General features: G+C 40.1%; 1 protein-coding gene across 2 annotated transcripts in view; it reads right to left on the reverse strand.

Moving 5' to 3' along the window:
* LOC123727174 (mediator of RNA polymerase II transcription subunit 15) overlaps positions 1 to 16,988 on the reverse strand; it is an 84,740-nt gene that overhangs the window by 37,465 nt on the left and 30,287 nt on the right. For both annotated transcript variants that reach the window (XM_045695333.1, XM_045695332.1), the window contains exon 2: positions 5,201 to 5,375. The gene's annotated coding sequence lies outside the window, so the exon portion shown is untranslated. The remainder of the gene's footprint in view (positions 1 to 5,200; positions 5,376 to 16,988) is intronic.

A 16,988-nucleotide genomic window follows, 5' to 3' on the forward strand; every position in this document is an offset into this window, starting at 1 on the left:
AAAAAAGTTCCCATGATGAGAGGATAGGTCTACATTTTGAGATGATAGGTCTACATGCATTGTGAACTGCTCTCCATACTGAGATGGGCCGTCTGTCCCCACCCTGAGCGTTGATGATTCATCATGCAGAGGCCGTAGAGAAGCCATATTTAGACATTGCATATAATTTAACAGTTACATTTTACGCCATCTTGTTTATAAATAATGTATTATAATTTACTGGTTTCTCGCAGTTATTTATCCCGGGAGAAGGGAGTGGTTTTGGGCCATACGTAAATCTCGGGTTCCCGCCATTCAACTAAAATCTGTACAAAAGCCTCTCGGCTTTTCTACTTTGGATGTTAAAAAGTAACTGGAGCATTGTGCTAAAATAGATCCAACCCCACAAACACACTCAGACAGGAAACACACCATCAGCTCCTATGAAAGAATTTTGCATTAGTTTCATTAGTTAAAGATGGAAAAGATGTTCACAGTGGCAGGGGTCTCGAATCCAAGCTGTGTGTACCGCTAAAGTACAACTCTGTCTACTGCACACACGATACACAGTGAATCAAACATGAATAAAAATGACATTATTTTGGTATATCTTTCATGGTTATTTATTTCCTATAACGCCAGGCAGGCTCTAGTGACTCAGATCCTCCGCTATCTCCTCACAGGATGATTCCCAGCATGCATTGCAAAAATGTAATTGACTGCAGAGGCAAGAGATTGAGAATCAATATTTCACAACATCCATTCCTTATTCCTCCCCATGGCCACCAGGACAGATATGTCTCCTCTTGAGATGGACAAACTGGTGCATACTGTTTCCTCTCTGCTTCCCACTCGGTTTCCTCTCTCGGTTTCCTCTCTCTTTCTACTCGGTTTCCTCTCTCTTTCAACTCGGTTTCCTCTCTCTTTCTACTCAGTTTTCTCTCTCAGTTTCCTCTCTCTTTCAACTCGGTTTCCTCTCTTGGTTTCCTCACTCGGTTTCCTCTCTCTTTCTACTCGGTTTCCTCTCTCTTTCTACTCGGTTTCCTCTCTCTTTCTACTCGGTTTCCTCTCTCTTTCTACTCGGTTTCCTCTCTCTTTCTACTCTGTTTCCTCTCTCTTTCTACTCGGTTTCCTCTCTCTTTCTACTCGGTTTCCTCTCTCTTTCTACTCGGTTTCCTCTCTCTTTCTACTCGGTTTCCTCTCTCTTTCTACTCGGTTTCCTCTCTCTTTCAACTCGGTTTCCTCTCTCTTTCAACTCGGTTTCCTCTCTTGGTTTCCTCACTCGGTTTCCTCTCTCTTTCTACTCGGTTTCCTCTCTCTTTCAACTCGGTTTCCTCTCTCTTTCAACTCGGTTTCCTCTCTTGGTTTCCTCACTCGGTTTCCTCTCTCTTTCTACTCGGTTTCCTCTCTCTTTCTACTCGGTTTCCTCTCTCTTTCTACTCGGTTTCCTCTCTCTTTCTACTCGGTTTCCTCTCTCTTTCTACTCGGTTTCCTCTCTCTTTCTACTCAGTTTTCTCTCTCAGTTTCCTCTCTCTTTCTACTCGGTTTCCTCTCTCTTTCTACTCAGTTTTCTCTCTCAGTTTCCTCTCTCTTTCAACTCGGTTTCCTCTCTTGGTTTCCTCACTCGGTTTCCTCTCTCTTTCAACTCGGTTTCCTCTCTTGGTTTCCTCACTCGGTTTCCTCTCTCTTTCTACTCGGTTTCCTCTCTCTTTCAACTCGGTTTCCTCTCTCTTTCTACTCGGTTTCCTCTCTCTTTCTACTCGGTTTCCTCTCTTGGTTTCCTCACTCGGTTTCCTCTCTCTTTCTACTCGGTTTCCTCTCTCTTTCTAATCGGTTTCCTCTCTCTTTCTAATCGGTTTCCTCTCTCTTTCTAATCGGTTTCCTCTGTTTCCTCTCTGCAGATCAAATCAGATAAGGGGTCGTATGTATCAAGCGTCTCAGAGTCGGAGTGCTGATCGAGAACCAGGGACCCCCTATCCATGTAATATTAATCAATGTGTGATCTAAAAGGCTAAACTGATCAAGTCAGCAATCGTAATATGAGACGCTCATTAAATACACGACCTGAAAAGCAGCTCAACCTCTCTGGATCAGAAGGAATATCCTACAATTCCATCCGTATTTATTTGGACAGTGAAGCTAAAACAGACATACACACTCCGGACATACAGAAGTGGGGGGATCAGCGGGCGGTGGGGGTAATACGCCCGGAACCAGAGCCGCCGCCATAGACATTAGTCACCCACCCTACCCTCCCTTTGTGTTTTTTTTTTTTGGGGGGGGTGTTTGTTGTTTAGGGGGATTGTGTTGTTGGTTTTGTAGGTGCGGTCGGAGTCCGCACCTTTGGGGGGGTTCTGTCACATCCTGACCATAGTAAGTTGTTATTTTCTATGATAGAGTAGGTCAGGGCGTGACAGGGGGTGTTTGTCCGTTTTTGTATTTCTATGTTTAGTTTCTAGTTATGCATTTCTAGGTTGGTTTTTGTTTGGCATGACCTCCAATTAGAGGCAGCCGGTTGTCGTTGTCTCCAATTGGAGGTCATATTTAAGTTGCTGTTTGTCCCACTTGTGTTTTGTGGGTGATTATATTTTGTGAGTGTGTTTGTTCCTCCTGCGTCACGGTTTGATGTTTTGTTCCTTCAGTTTATTTTTGTATCGCATTAAGTTTCACAATCCAACAAATATGTGGAACGAAACCGACGCTGCATTTTGGTCCGATCATTCAAACAGCCGTGACAGATATAGATACTTTTGTACCTGTTTCCTCCAGCATCTTCACAAGGTCCTTTGCTGTTGTTCTGGGATTGATTCGCACCAAAGTACGTTCATCTCTAGGAGACAGAACGCGTCTCCTTCCTGAGCGGTATGACAGCTGCGTGGTCCCCTGGTGTTTATACTTGTGTACTATTGTTTGTACAGATAAACGTGGTACCTGTAGGCATTTGGAAATTGCTCCCAAGGATGAACCAGACTTGTGGAGGTCTACAATTTATTTTCTGAGGTCTTGGCTGATTTCTTTTGATTTTCCCATGATGTCAAGCAAAGAGGCACTGAGTTGGAAGGTAGGCCTTGAAATACATCCACAGGTACACCTCCAATTGACTCAAAATGTAAATTAGCCTATCAGAAGCTTCTAAAGCTATGACATCATTTTCTGGAATTTTCCAAGCTGTTTAAAGGCACAGTCAACTTAGTGTATGTAAACTTCTGACCCACTGGAATTGTGATACAGTGAATTATAAGTGAAATAATCTGTCTGCAAACAATTGTTGGAAAAATTACCTGTGTCATGCACAAAGTAGATGTCCTAACCGACTTGCCAAAACTATAGTTTGTTAACAAGAAATGTGTTGAGTAGTTGAAAAATGAGTTTTAATGATTCCAACCTAAGTCTATGTACATTTCTGACTTCAACTGTAGATGGGCAGATACTATAGAATGTTCAGTATGGGGCAGTAGAGGCTGCAGATGGCACCAACAGCAGGACAACAGACAGATACTATAGAATGTTCAGTATGAGGCAGTAGAGGATGCAGATGGCACCAACAGCAGGACAACAGACAGATACTATAGAATGTTCAGTATGGGGCAGTAGAGGATGCAGATGGCACCAACAGCAGGACAACAGATAGACAAATACTAAAAAAACACATTACTCTATAATATACTAAAACACTACGGCCGAGTACCATCTGCCCACTGAGTAAGAGCCAGAGCTAACGCTATAGGGCCTACAGTGGTGTGTGTCAGCTACTGTGTGTGTGTGTGTGTGTGTGTGTGTGTGTGTGTGTGTGTGTGTGTGTGTGTGTGTGTGTGTGTGTGTGTGTGTGTGTGTGTGTGTGTGTGTGAGATCCCTTGACCAGTCATATAACAGTTTATTAACTCTGAGGCTAGTCCGTCTCTAGTACCTATAACCTGTAGATGTAACAGTCAACACACTTGGCAAGGTGAGTGAGTGAGTGAGTGAGTGAGTGAGTGAGTGAGTGAGTGAGTGAGTGAGTGAGTGAGTGAGTGAGTGAGTGAGTGAGTGAGTGAGTGAGTGATATAGCAAGAGAGAGGACCCTCCACAGTCTAAACCAAGTTAATGAGGCATCACAGAACACATGTCACACACACATTTACAGTATCTCTCGCTAAACATTTCTCTCTATCCAATCATTCCAATCATTGGCTGGTGAAATTCCCTGCAGTAAAGGGAAAAGTCTACATTACCATTGTTTCTATCTGGCAGAAAGTCCAACCAGGCTGTTTGATTGGAAGCACAAACTGAACGTGCAAGATATTTTCAGGAAAATGAGGTCAATCAAATATTTGTGCTTATTATTTTTATTAAATCAACTAAAGTCCTTTGATGAAGGCTTTCATGCTGTTATTTTTTTTTTGTAAATACAGAAGGAACCTCTATTTCCTTCCAATAAACTCTAAGCAGGTAGCAGAGAAAAAGGTTCACGTTTTATTAGTCTTATTGTCACTTCCTGACCATAGTAAGTTGTTATTTTCTATGGTAGAGTAGGTCAGGGCGTGACAGGGGTGTTTGTCCGTTTTTGTATTTCTATGTTTAGTTTCTAGTTTTGTATTTCTAGGTTGGTTTTTGTTTGTCATGACCTCCAATTAGAGGCAGCCGGTTGTCGTTGTTTCTAATTGGAGGTCATATTTAAGTTGATGTTTGTCCCACTTGTGTTTTGTGGGTGATTATATTTTGTGAGTGTGTTTGTTCCTCCTGCGTCACGGTTTGTTGTTTTGTCCTTAAGTTTACTTTGATATTGCATTAAGTTTCACGGTCTAATAAATATGTGGAACGAAACAGACGCTGCATTTTGGTCCAATCATTCAGATTGCCGTGACACGTATGTGAAGGATGTAAACGTCGTTCAACGAAATGCTTACTTGCATGTTCGTTCTCGACAATGCAACAACAATAAGTAATAATCAAATATAATAATACGAAGTAAATGGCTCAGTAGAATAGAATAAACATTTTAGCATAGTTATAATACAGGAAGGCACAATTTATAGTGTAATATTTACACGTGCTTTGGGGAAAGTGTTTAAATTGTGCAGTATTTATCAATCATATTAAGAAGAATTAAGAGGAAGGAAGGAGGGAAGGAAGGAATTAGGGAAATAAGGAAGTAGGGAAGGAAGGAAGGACATAGGGAAGGAAGGAAGGAAAGCATCTTCAGTGTATACCAACAGGAATGAGGTGGCAGACAGAGACTCACCTTCTAGAACCATCAATGGGTGTGGAGGGTGGTTAGGTGGCTCCTTGGAGCAGAGGCCACGGTTGGACCCTATGGTTCTGTGGTAATGTGGAGATGGTGGTTGAAAGTAACTACTGGAGTCCTTAGACTGGTACAGGCATGTAGGGACAGTGCCTCAGATCACAGCAGCTCCAGCCTACAACACAGACAAGAGGACAACAGATTAGAGGAGAGAGAAAAGAGGATCTATTGAAAGAGAAGAGTGGGTGGAAAAACAGATAAACAGATGAAAATGGGTGTACACACACACACACACACACACACACACACACACACACACACACACACACACACACACACGAAAGCACTACAATACAAACAATTGAAACAAGCTATATATCCCATCGGCAGAGACACACACAGAACAGCTCAAGTTTGTCTCTTAGATGTCCAATCTGCAGTAATCCTAGCAGAGCCGTGGAACAGCAGTGAGAGGCAGAGAGGCAGGGGAGAATCAGCCTCTTCTGTCGTTGTTAAATCTCAGGCTTGATGATGTGACTTCTGTGGCTTTTTGACAGATGAAACAGTGTGACTCTGAACTAGAATTCACACTCGCGCACACACACACACACACACACACACACACACACACACACACACACACACACACACACACACACACACTCACACATGCCAACACACACGCACTCTCATCCAATTTGTCAAGGCAATATGTGATGTCTGTGACTCAATAGAGAGCCATAACCTAGATTTCCACGGAGCGGATAACAACAGAAAGAGTCTAGTCTGGGCTTTGATAAAGTTCCCATCCATTAGATGAGTTGAGACCGAGAGCAGAGCATCCATTAGATGAGTTGAGACCGAGAGCAGGGCATCCATTAGATGAGTTGAGACCGAGAGCAGAGCATCCATTAGATGAGTTGAGACCGAGAGCAGAGCATCCATTAGATGAGTTGAGACCGAGAGCAGAGCATCCATCAGATGAGTTGAGACCGAGAGCAGAGCATCCATTAGATGAGTTGAGACAGAGAGCAGAGCATCCATTAGATGAGTTGAGACAGAGAGCAGAGCATCCATCAGATGAGTTGAGACCGAGAGCAGAGCATCCATCAGATGAGTTGAGACCGAGAGCAGAGCATCCATCAGATGAGTTGAGACCGAGAGCAGAGCATCCATCAGATGAGTTGAGACAGAGAGCAGAGCATCCATTAGATGAGTTGAGACAGAGAGCAGAGCATCCATTAGATGAGTTGAGACCGAGAGCAGAGCATCCATTAGATGAGTTGAGACCGAGAGCAGAGCATCCATCAGATGAGTTGAGACCGAGAGCAGAGCATCCATTAGATGAGTTGAGACTGAGAGCAGAGCATCCATTAGATGAGTTGAGACCGAGAGCAGAGCATCCATTAGATGAGTTGAGACCGAGAGCAGAGCATCCATTAGATGAGTTGAGACAGAGAGCGGAGCATCCATCAGATGAGTTGAGACAGAGAGCAGAGCATCCATTAGATGAGTTGAGACAGAGAGCGGAGCATCCATCAGATGAGTTGAGACAGAGAGCAGAGCATCCATTAGATGAGTTGAGACTGAGAGCGGAGCATCCATTAGATGAGTTGAAACAGAGAGCAGAGCATCCATTAGATGAGTTGAGACAGAGCGGAGCATCCATTAGATGAGTTGAGACAGAGAGCAGAGCATCCATTAGATGAGTTGAGACAGAGAGCGGAGCATCCATTAGATGAGTTGAGACAGAGAGCAGAGCATCCATTAGATGAGTTGAGACAGAGAGCAGAGCATCCATTAGATGAGTTGAGACAGAGAGCAGAGCATCCATTAGATGAGTTGAGACAGAGAGCAGAGCATCCATTAGATGAGTTGAGACAGAAAACAGAGCAATGTGAATCACTAACCACGTTTCCATCCACAGTATGTATTCTGTGTAATTAGTTAGTTAGTTAGTAAATAAATAATTAAGACAATTTGTGCATTGCTGATTCAACAAAAAGGGCTAGGGTTCTTGCGGATCCAAGGATTCTGCGACGTTCAGAATGAGACTGATGGGGTAATGATTAACCTGTTAGGGCTAGGGGGCAGTATTGACACGGCCGGATAAAAAACGTACCCGATTTAATCTGGTTACCGCTCCTGCCCAGTAACTAGAATATGCATATAATTATTGGCTTTGGATAGAAAACACCCTAAAGTTTCTAAAACTGTTTGAATGGTTTCTGTGAGTATAACAGAACTCAAATGGCAGGCCAAAACCTGAGAAGATTCCATGCAGGAAGTGGCCTGTCTGAGAAGTTGTGTTTCATCTTGGCTCTTTTTATTTGCTCTAACGTGACACTTCCTACGGCTCCCATAGGCTCTCAGAGCCCGGGAAAAAGCTGAACGATATCGAGGCAGCCTCTGGCTGAAACACATTATCGCTTTTGGCAAGTGGCCGATCAGAGTACTATGGGCTTAGGCGCGTGCCCGAGTCGACCGAATGCTTTATTTTCTTTCGTCTGTTTACCTAAACGCAGATTCCCGGTCGGAATATTATCGCTTTTTTATGAGAAAAATTGCATAAAAATTGATTTTAAACAGTGGTTGACATGCTTCGAAGTACGGTAATGGAATATTTAGAATTTTTTTGTCACAAATTGCGCCGTGCTCGTCACCCTTATTTACCCTTTCGGATAGTGTCTTGAACGCATACGAACAAAACGGGCGCTGTTTGGATATAACTATGGATTATTTTGAACCAAACCAACATTTGTTATTGAAGTAGAAGTCCTGGGAGTGCATTCTGACGAAGACAGCAAAGGTAATAACATTTTTCTTATAGTAAATGTGACTTTGGTGAGTGCTAAATTTGCTGGGTGTCTAAATAGCTAGCCCTGTGATGCCGGGCTATCTACTGAGAATATTGCAAAATGTGCTTTCACCGAAAAGCTATTTTAAAATCGGACATATCGAGTGCATAGAGGAGTTCTGTATCTATAATTCTTAAAATAATTGTTATGCTTTTTGTGAACGTTTATCATGAGTAATTTAGTAAATTCACCGGCAGTGTTCGGTGGGAATGCTAGTCACATGCTAGTCACATGCTAATGTAAAAAGCTGGTTTTTGATATAAATATGAACTTGATTGAACAAAACATGCATGTATTGTATAACATAATGTCCTAGGGTTGTCATCTGATGAAGATCATCAAAGGTTAGTGCTGCATTTAGCTGTGGTTTGGGTTTATGTGACATTATATGCTAGCTTGAAAAATGGGTGTCTGATTATTTTGGCTGGGTACTCTGCTGACATAATCTAATGTTTTGCTTTCGTTGTAAAGCCTTTTTGAAATCGGACAGTGTGAGTCTTTTCTTTAAAATGGTGTAAAATAGTCATATGTTTGAAAAATTGAAATTTGTACATTTGTGAGGTTTTTCAATAACGCGCCACGGGATTACACTGGCTGTTACGTAGGTGGGACGATTTGGTGCCACCTACCCTAGAGAGGTTAATAAGTGACTGTTATTGATGTAAGAGATATCAATGTACAGTTGAAGTCGGAAGTTTACATACACCTTAGCCAAATACATTTAAACTCAGTTTTCACAATTCCTGACATTTAATCCTAGTAAAAATTCCCTCTCCAAGGTCAGTTAGGATCACCAGTTTATTTTAAGAATGTGAAATGTCAGAATAATAGTAGAGAGAATGATTTATTTCAGCTTTTATTTCTTTCGTCACATTCCCAGTGGGTCAGAAGTTATATTCTCAATTAGTATTTAGTAGAATTGCCTTTAAATTGTTTAACTTGGGTCAAACGTTTCAGGTAGCCTTTCACAAGCCTCCCCCAATAAGTTGGGTGAATTTTGGCCCATTTCTCCTGACAGAGCTGGTGTAACTGAGTCAGGTTTGTAGGTCTCCTTGCTCGCACACGCTTTTTCAGTTCTGCCCAAACATTTTCTATAGGATTGAGGTCAGGGCTTTGTTATGGCCACTCCAATACCTTGACTTTGTTGTCCTTAAGCCATTTTGCCACAACTTTGGAAGTATGCTTGAGGTCATTGTCCAATTGCGACCAAGCTTTAACTTCCTATATGATGTCTTGAGATGTTGCTTCAATATATCCACATTATTTCTCTTCCTCATGATGCCATCTATTTTGTGAAGTGCACCAGTCCCTCCTGCAGAAATGCACCTCACAACATGATACTGCCACCGCCGTGCTTCACGGTTGGGATGGTGTTCTTCGGCTTGCAAGCCTCCCCCAATTTCCTCAAAATATAACGATGGTCATTATGGCCAAACAGTTCTATTTTTGTTTCATCAGACCAGAGGACATTTCTCCAAAAAGTACGACCTTTGTCCCCATGTGCAGTTGCAAACCGTAGTATGGCTTTTTTATGGCGGTTTTGGAGCAGTGGCTTCTTCCTTGCTGAGTGGCCTTTCAGGTTATGTCGATATAGGACTCGTTTTACTGTGGATATAGATACTTTTGTACCCGTCTCCTCCAGCATCATCACAAGGTCATTTGCTGTAGTTCTGGGAATGATTTGCACTTTCCGCACCAAAGTACGTTCATCTCTAGGAGACAGAACGCGTCACCTTCCTGAGCGGTATGACGGCTGCGTGGTCCCATGGTGTTTATACTTGCATACTATTGTTTGTACAGATGAACGTGGTACCTTCGGGCGTTTGGAAATTGCTCCCAAGGATGAACCAGACTTGTGGAGGTCTACAATTTCTTTCTGAGGTCTTGGCTGATTTCTTTAGATTTTCCCATGATGTCATGCAAAGAGGCACTGAATTTGAAGGTAGGTCTTGAAATACATCCATGGGTACACCTCCAATTGACTCAAATGATGTCAATTAGCCTATCAGAAGCATCTAAAGCCATGACATCATTTTCTGGAATTTTCCAAGGTGTTTAAAGGCACAGTCAACTTAGTGTACGTAAACTTCTGACCCACTGGAATTGTGATACAGTGAATTATAAGTGAAATAATCTCTCTGTAAACAATTGTTGGGAAAATTACTTAAGTCATGCACAAAGTAGATGTCCTAACTGACTTGCCAAAACTATAGTTTGTTAACAAGACATTTGTGGAGTGGTTGAACAAAAGAGTATTAATGACTCCAACCTAAGTGTATGTAAACTTCCCGGCTTCAACTGTATCTTTAGAGTTTAAGTTGGGAGATAGTAACTAATTAAACAACATCAGATTAATGATAGTCATGTCACGACAAGACTGATCGGAGGTCTCGTCTGAGTCTGAAGGCAGGGACTGAGGTAGAGCTGGGTCACTGGGCTGTACATTAAGTCATTTAACCATATCCATCTCCAGTGCTGCTCAGACTGGAGCCCTGAGTCAGGCGGTGGGAAAAAAACACTCTGTCTCTCTGGTCCAAACAGTGTCACATAAGACAAGGTTGACATTTTAAAGTATCTTTAAGACACATATAGACCACAGATACTGTATGACCAAGCAGCAAAACATATTATGGTGGGTTTGAGATTTCTGATTTGTATTGGATTCATATCTGCTTGAAGATAGTTGCATTCATGACATGTTGGACATAAAGGACATAAAATACTTACATATTGTTTTTACTGTATACTGACCATAACACTTCAGTACCAATGTTTCCTTCATTTCCTATTTGTCTAAAAGAGTCAGTCGGGGTGAAAGAGAGAGAGTGTGTTATTGTTATCACTGATCAGGCCTGGCTGAGTCTCCCCATGCAGGGCGAGCTGCTGCTGGGTTGTCATGGCGTTGTCATGGCATGCTGCTGGGTTGTCATGGAGACGCCTCAGTAATGACTCCTTCTGCGACGGCAGGTGAAGGAAGTGACCTTTACACGGGACGGATCTTAATAGTCTAAAATGGCCTCCTCTCCTTGTCTCCTCTCCTTCATCTCAATAGTCTACCAAGGCTTCCTCCTCATTTCAGGGATCTCAAGGAAAGGATATGAGGAGGTGTGGACTTTGAGATGCACCCAGAAAGTCTAACACAGAAACCTCTGTCCACCAATGGGAATAAAGCACCAACTGTCTTCTCGACTAATGAAAAAGCAACCAAAGCAGAGGGATGTCTCTGAAGACAGACACCGTACAGATACTCCAGTCATTGTAAAAAAACAAACACTTACTGCTCACAACAAGCAGTAGAGATTAGGTAGATCTGTGTTTCTTATCCTATTATATATTATTATACACCGAATGGGATGCACATTCTGCCTTTGCAATACACACAAAGCTTGATGATGAGTTGCTCATTTGAATCAGCGGTCTATTGCTAAGGCAAAATCGAAAATGTGCACCCCTTTGGTTCACCAGGATCAGTTTAAGAGACAGTGACAGAGGAAGAGAGGAATATAGAATGACAGTGATGTTTGTTCATCACATAGAGTATAGACCCATCCCAGTGGTATATATAATATGACGACTATAGCTACTATAGTTACTACATCTACTATAGCTACTATAGTTACTATAGCTACTATTGCTTCTATGGTTACTATCGCTTCTATCATTAGTATAGCTACTATCGTTACTATAGATACTATGGTTACTTTAGCTACTATCGCTACTATAGTTACTATAGTTACAATAGTTACTATAACTACTATAACTACTATAGTTACCATAACTACTATAACTACTATAGCTACTATAACTACTCTAGTTACTATAACTACTATAGTTAATATAGCTACTATAGTTACCATAACTACTATAGCTACTATAGTTACTATAACTACTATAGTTACTATAACTACTATAGTTACTATAACCACTATAGTTACTAGAACTACTATAACTACTATAGTTACTATAACTACTATAGTTACTAGAACTACTATAGTTACTAGAACTACTAGAACTACTATAGTTACTATAACTACTAACTACTATAGTTACTAGAACTACTAGAACTACTATAGTTACTAAAACTACTAAAGTTACCCTAACTACTATAGCTACTAAAGCTACTATAGCTAATATAACAACTATAGCTACTATAACTGCTATAGCTACTATAACTACTGAAGTTACCATAACTAGTATAACTACTAAAGCTACTATAGCTAATATAACTACTATAGCTACTATAACTGCTATAGCTACCATAGCTACTATAGCTACTATAACTGCTATAGCTACTATAACTACTAAAGTTACCATAACTACTATAACTACTAAAGCTACTATAGCTACTATAACTGCTATAGTTACTATAACTGCTATAACTACTATAGTTACTATAACTACTATAGTTACTAGAACTACTATAGTTACTATAACTACTAGAACTACTATAGTTACTAAAACTACTAAAGTTACCCTAACTACTATAGCTACTAAAGCTACTATAGCTAATATAACAACTATAGCTACTATAACTGCTATAGCTACTATAACTACTGAAGTTACCATAACTAGTATAACTACTAAAGCTACTATAGCTAATATAACTACTATAGCTACTATAACTGCTATAGCTACCATAGCTACTATAGCTACTATAACTGCTATAGCTACTATAACTACTAAAGTTACCATAACTACTATAACTACTAAAGCTACTATAACTGCTATAGTTACTATAACTGCTATAGCTACTATAACTGCTATAGCTACCATAGCTACTATAGCTACTATAACTGCTATAGCTACTAGAGCTGCTATAGCTACTATAACTGCTATAGATACTATAGTTACCATAACGACTATAGCTACTATAGTTACTATAGCTACTATAGTTACTATAACTACTATAGTTACCATAGCTACTATAACTACTAAAGTTACCATAGCTACTATAACTACTAAAGTTACCATAACTACTATAACTACTATAGCTACTATATCTACTATAGTTACTACAACTACTATAACTACTATAGCTACTATAGTTACCATAACGACTATAGCTACTATAGTTACCATAACGACTATAGCTACTATAGTTACTATAACTACTATAGTTACTATAGTTACTATAACTACTATAGTTACTATAGCTACTAAAGTTACCATAACTAATATAGCTACTATAGCTACGATAACTACTAAAGTTACCATAACTACTAAAGTTACTATAACTACTAAAGTTACTATAACTACTAAAGTTACCCTAACTACTATAACTACTATAGTTACCCTAACTACTATAGTTACCAGAACTACTATAACTACTATAGTTACCATAACTACTATAGCCACCATAGCTACTAAAGTTACCATAACTACTATAGCTAATATAACTACTATAGCTACTATAACTGCTATAGCTACCATAGCTACTATAGCTACTAAATTTACCATAGCTACTATAGCTACTATAACTGCTATAGCTACCATAGCTACTATAGCTACTAAAGTTACCATAGCTACTATAGCTACTATAACTGCTATAGCTACCATAGCTACTATAACTGCTATAGCTACTATAACTGCTATAGCTACTATAACTGGTATAGCTACTATAACTGCTATAGCTACCATAGCTACTATAACTGCTATAGCTACCATAGCTACTATAGCTACTATAACTGCTATAGCTACCATAGCTACTATAGCTACTATAACTGCTATAGCTACTATAACTGCTATAGCTACTATAACTGCTATAGCTACTATAACTGCTATAGTTATCATAGCTACTATAACTGCTATAGCTACTATAACTGCTATAGCTACTATAACTGCTATAGCTACCATAGCTACTATAGCTGCTATAGCTACTATAGCTGCTATAGCTACTATAACTGCTATAGCTACTATAACTGCTATAGCTACTATAACTGCTACAACTACTATAACTACTATAGCTACTATAGTTACCATAACGACTATAGCTACTATAGTTACCATAACGACTATAGCTACTATAGTTACTATAACTACTATAGTTACTATAACTACTATAGTTACTATAGTTACTATAACTACTATAGTTACTATAGCTACTAAAGTTACCATAACTAATATAGCTACGATAACTACTAAAGTTACCATAACTACTAAAGTTACTATAACTACTAAAGTTACTATAACTACTAAAGTTACCCTAACTACTATAACTACTATAGTTACCCTAACTACTATAGTTACCAGAACTACTATAACTACTATAGTTACCATAACTACTATAGCCACCATAGCTACTAAAGTTACCATAACTACTATAGCTAATATAACTACTATAGCTACTATAACTGCTATAGCTACCATAGCTACTATAGCTACTAAATTTACCATAGCTACTATAGCTACTATAACTGCTATAGCTACCATAGCTACTAAAGTTACCATGGCTACTATAGCTACTATAACTGCTATAGCTACCATAGCTACTATAACTGCTATAGCTACTATAACTGCTATAGCTACTATAACTGGTATAGCTACTATAACTGCTATAGCTACCATAGCTACTATAACTGCTATAGCTACTATAACTGCTATAGCTACCATAGCTACTATAGCTACTATAACTGCTATAGCTACCATAGCTACTATAGCTACTATAACTGCTATAGCTACTATAACTGCTATAGCTACTATAACTGCTATAGCTACTATAACTGCTATAGTTATCATAGCTACTATAACTGCTATAGCTACTATAACTGCTATAGCTACTATAACTGCTATAGCTACCATAGCTACTATAGCTACTATAACTGCTATAGCTACTATAACTGCTATAGCTACCATAACTGCTATAGCTACTATAACTGCTATAGCTACTATAACTGCTGTAGCTACCATAGCTACTATAGATACTATAACTGCTATAGCTGCTATAGCTGCTATAGCTACTATAGCTGCTATAGCTACTATAGCTGCTATAGCTACTATAACTGCTATAGCTACTATAACTGCTATAGCTACTATAACTGCTATAGCTACCATAGCTACTATAGCTACTATAGCTACCATAGCTACCATAGCTACTATAGCTACTATAACTGCTATAGCTACTATAACTGCTATAGCTACTATAACTGCTATAGCTACTATAACTGCTATAGCTACCATAGCTGCTATAGCTACTATAACTGCTATAGCTACTATAACTGCTATAGCTACCATAGCTACTATAACTGCTATAGCTACCATAGCTACTATAACTGCTATAGCTACTATAACTGCTATAGCTACTATAACTGCTATAGCTACCATAGCTACTATAGCTACAATAACTGCTATAGCTACAATAACTGCTATAGCTACTATAACTGCTATAGCTACCATAGCTACTATAACTGCTATATCTACTGTAACTGCTATAGCTACTATAACTACTATAACTGCTATAGCTACTAGTCACTATAGCTACTACAACTACTACTACTACAGCTACTATAGCTACCATAACTACTATAGCTACTAAAGCTACCATAACTACTGTAACTACTATAACTACTATAACTACTATAGTTACAATAACTACTATAGTTACCATAACGACTATAGCTACTAAAGTTACCATAACTACTGTAGCTACTCACAGCAGGGCATGAATACAGTATAGAAAACCCCCCCCCAGCGTCTTATAAGTACTATAAATACAGACGTGTAATCACACAGCGTAAACAGTGTGTGAAGGAGACAATGACCTAAAGAGAGTGGCCTTGGGGACAGAGATATTCTGCCATTGATCTAATACAGACAGTCATACAAGCGGCGATGAACAAACTGTCACTCACACACACACACACACACACACACACACACACACACACGGCTGTCCAGGATCTCTGAAGTCAGCTCAGCTTAGCTCAGGGTGTGTTACAGCAGGGTGACAGGCCCGGAAGACACGCAGCATCTCATTCATTCATATATTCACACACACACACACACACACACCATCTGCGGGGTGACAGAAGAGGTTTGCCCTGCACTGTCTGACAGGAACAAACGCTGGGTTGTCTCAGACTGGGGTTGGAGATCAACACTGAAGAGATGCTTGAAGGGAACAACAACAGTGTTTCTTAAACAGCTATCAAGAACACGGTCTAAAGAAACACACACACACGTCTGTCTGTCTGTCTGTCTGTCTGTCTGTCTGTCTGTCTGTCTGTCTGTCTGTCTGTCTGTCTGTCTGTCTGTCTGTCTGTCTGTTTCCTAGATACTGTCAATGGAAGATCTTTCATGTTCTAGCCTCACTACCTCTGGCAAAGGCATTCCTAATAACAAAAAGATGTAATTTCATCACAACAGCTAAAGAACTGTGAAGCTGAATTAATCTTAGCTGGAGTGATATTATCCATATTTGGTTTACGTGTTTCTTCCTGGTGGCTTACACTACAGCGCAGTACAATGTGACTGTTGAAAACATACATAGAGCCTGAGTCTCCTTTAACTCCACAGTAATGACTAATGTCCGTGTCAATTACACTCTGCTATTTCAGCACCACCCGCCTCCATTTTATTCTGTGTTCTGATGTGAACGAGAAGCACAAAAAACAGCCTTGAAGTCAGGGAGAGAAAAGAACACCCAGGAAATCTGTGTGTATGTGAGAGCAAAGACCTCTCTCGTAGACTCTGTGTGTCCCTGAGCCACAGCTCCATCCTTCTGCCTCTATCTGCCAAGTAGAGCTCCCGAGTGGCGCAGCGGTCTAAGGCACTGCATCTCAGTGCAAGAAGCGTCACTACAGCCCTGGTTCAAATCCAGGCTGTATCACATCTGGCCATGATTGGGAGCCGCATAGGGCGGCGCACAATTGGCCCAGCGTTGTCCGGGTTTGGCCGGGATAGACCGTCATTGTAAATAAGAATTTGTTCTTAAC

The sequence above is a fragment of the Salmo salar genome, chromosome ssa15 (assembly GCF_905237065.1).
Source record: "Salmo salar chromosome ssa15, Ssal_v3.1, whole genome shotgun sequence".
NCBI lineage: Eukaryota > Metazoa > Chordata > Actinopteri > Salmoniformes > Salmonidae > Salmo > Salmo salar.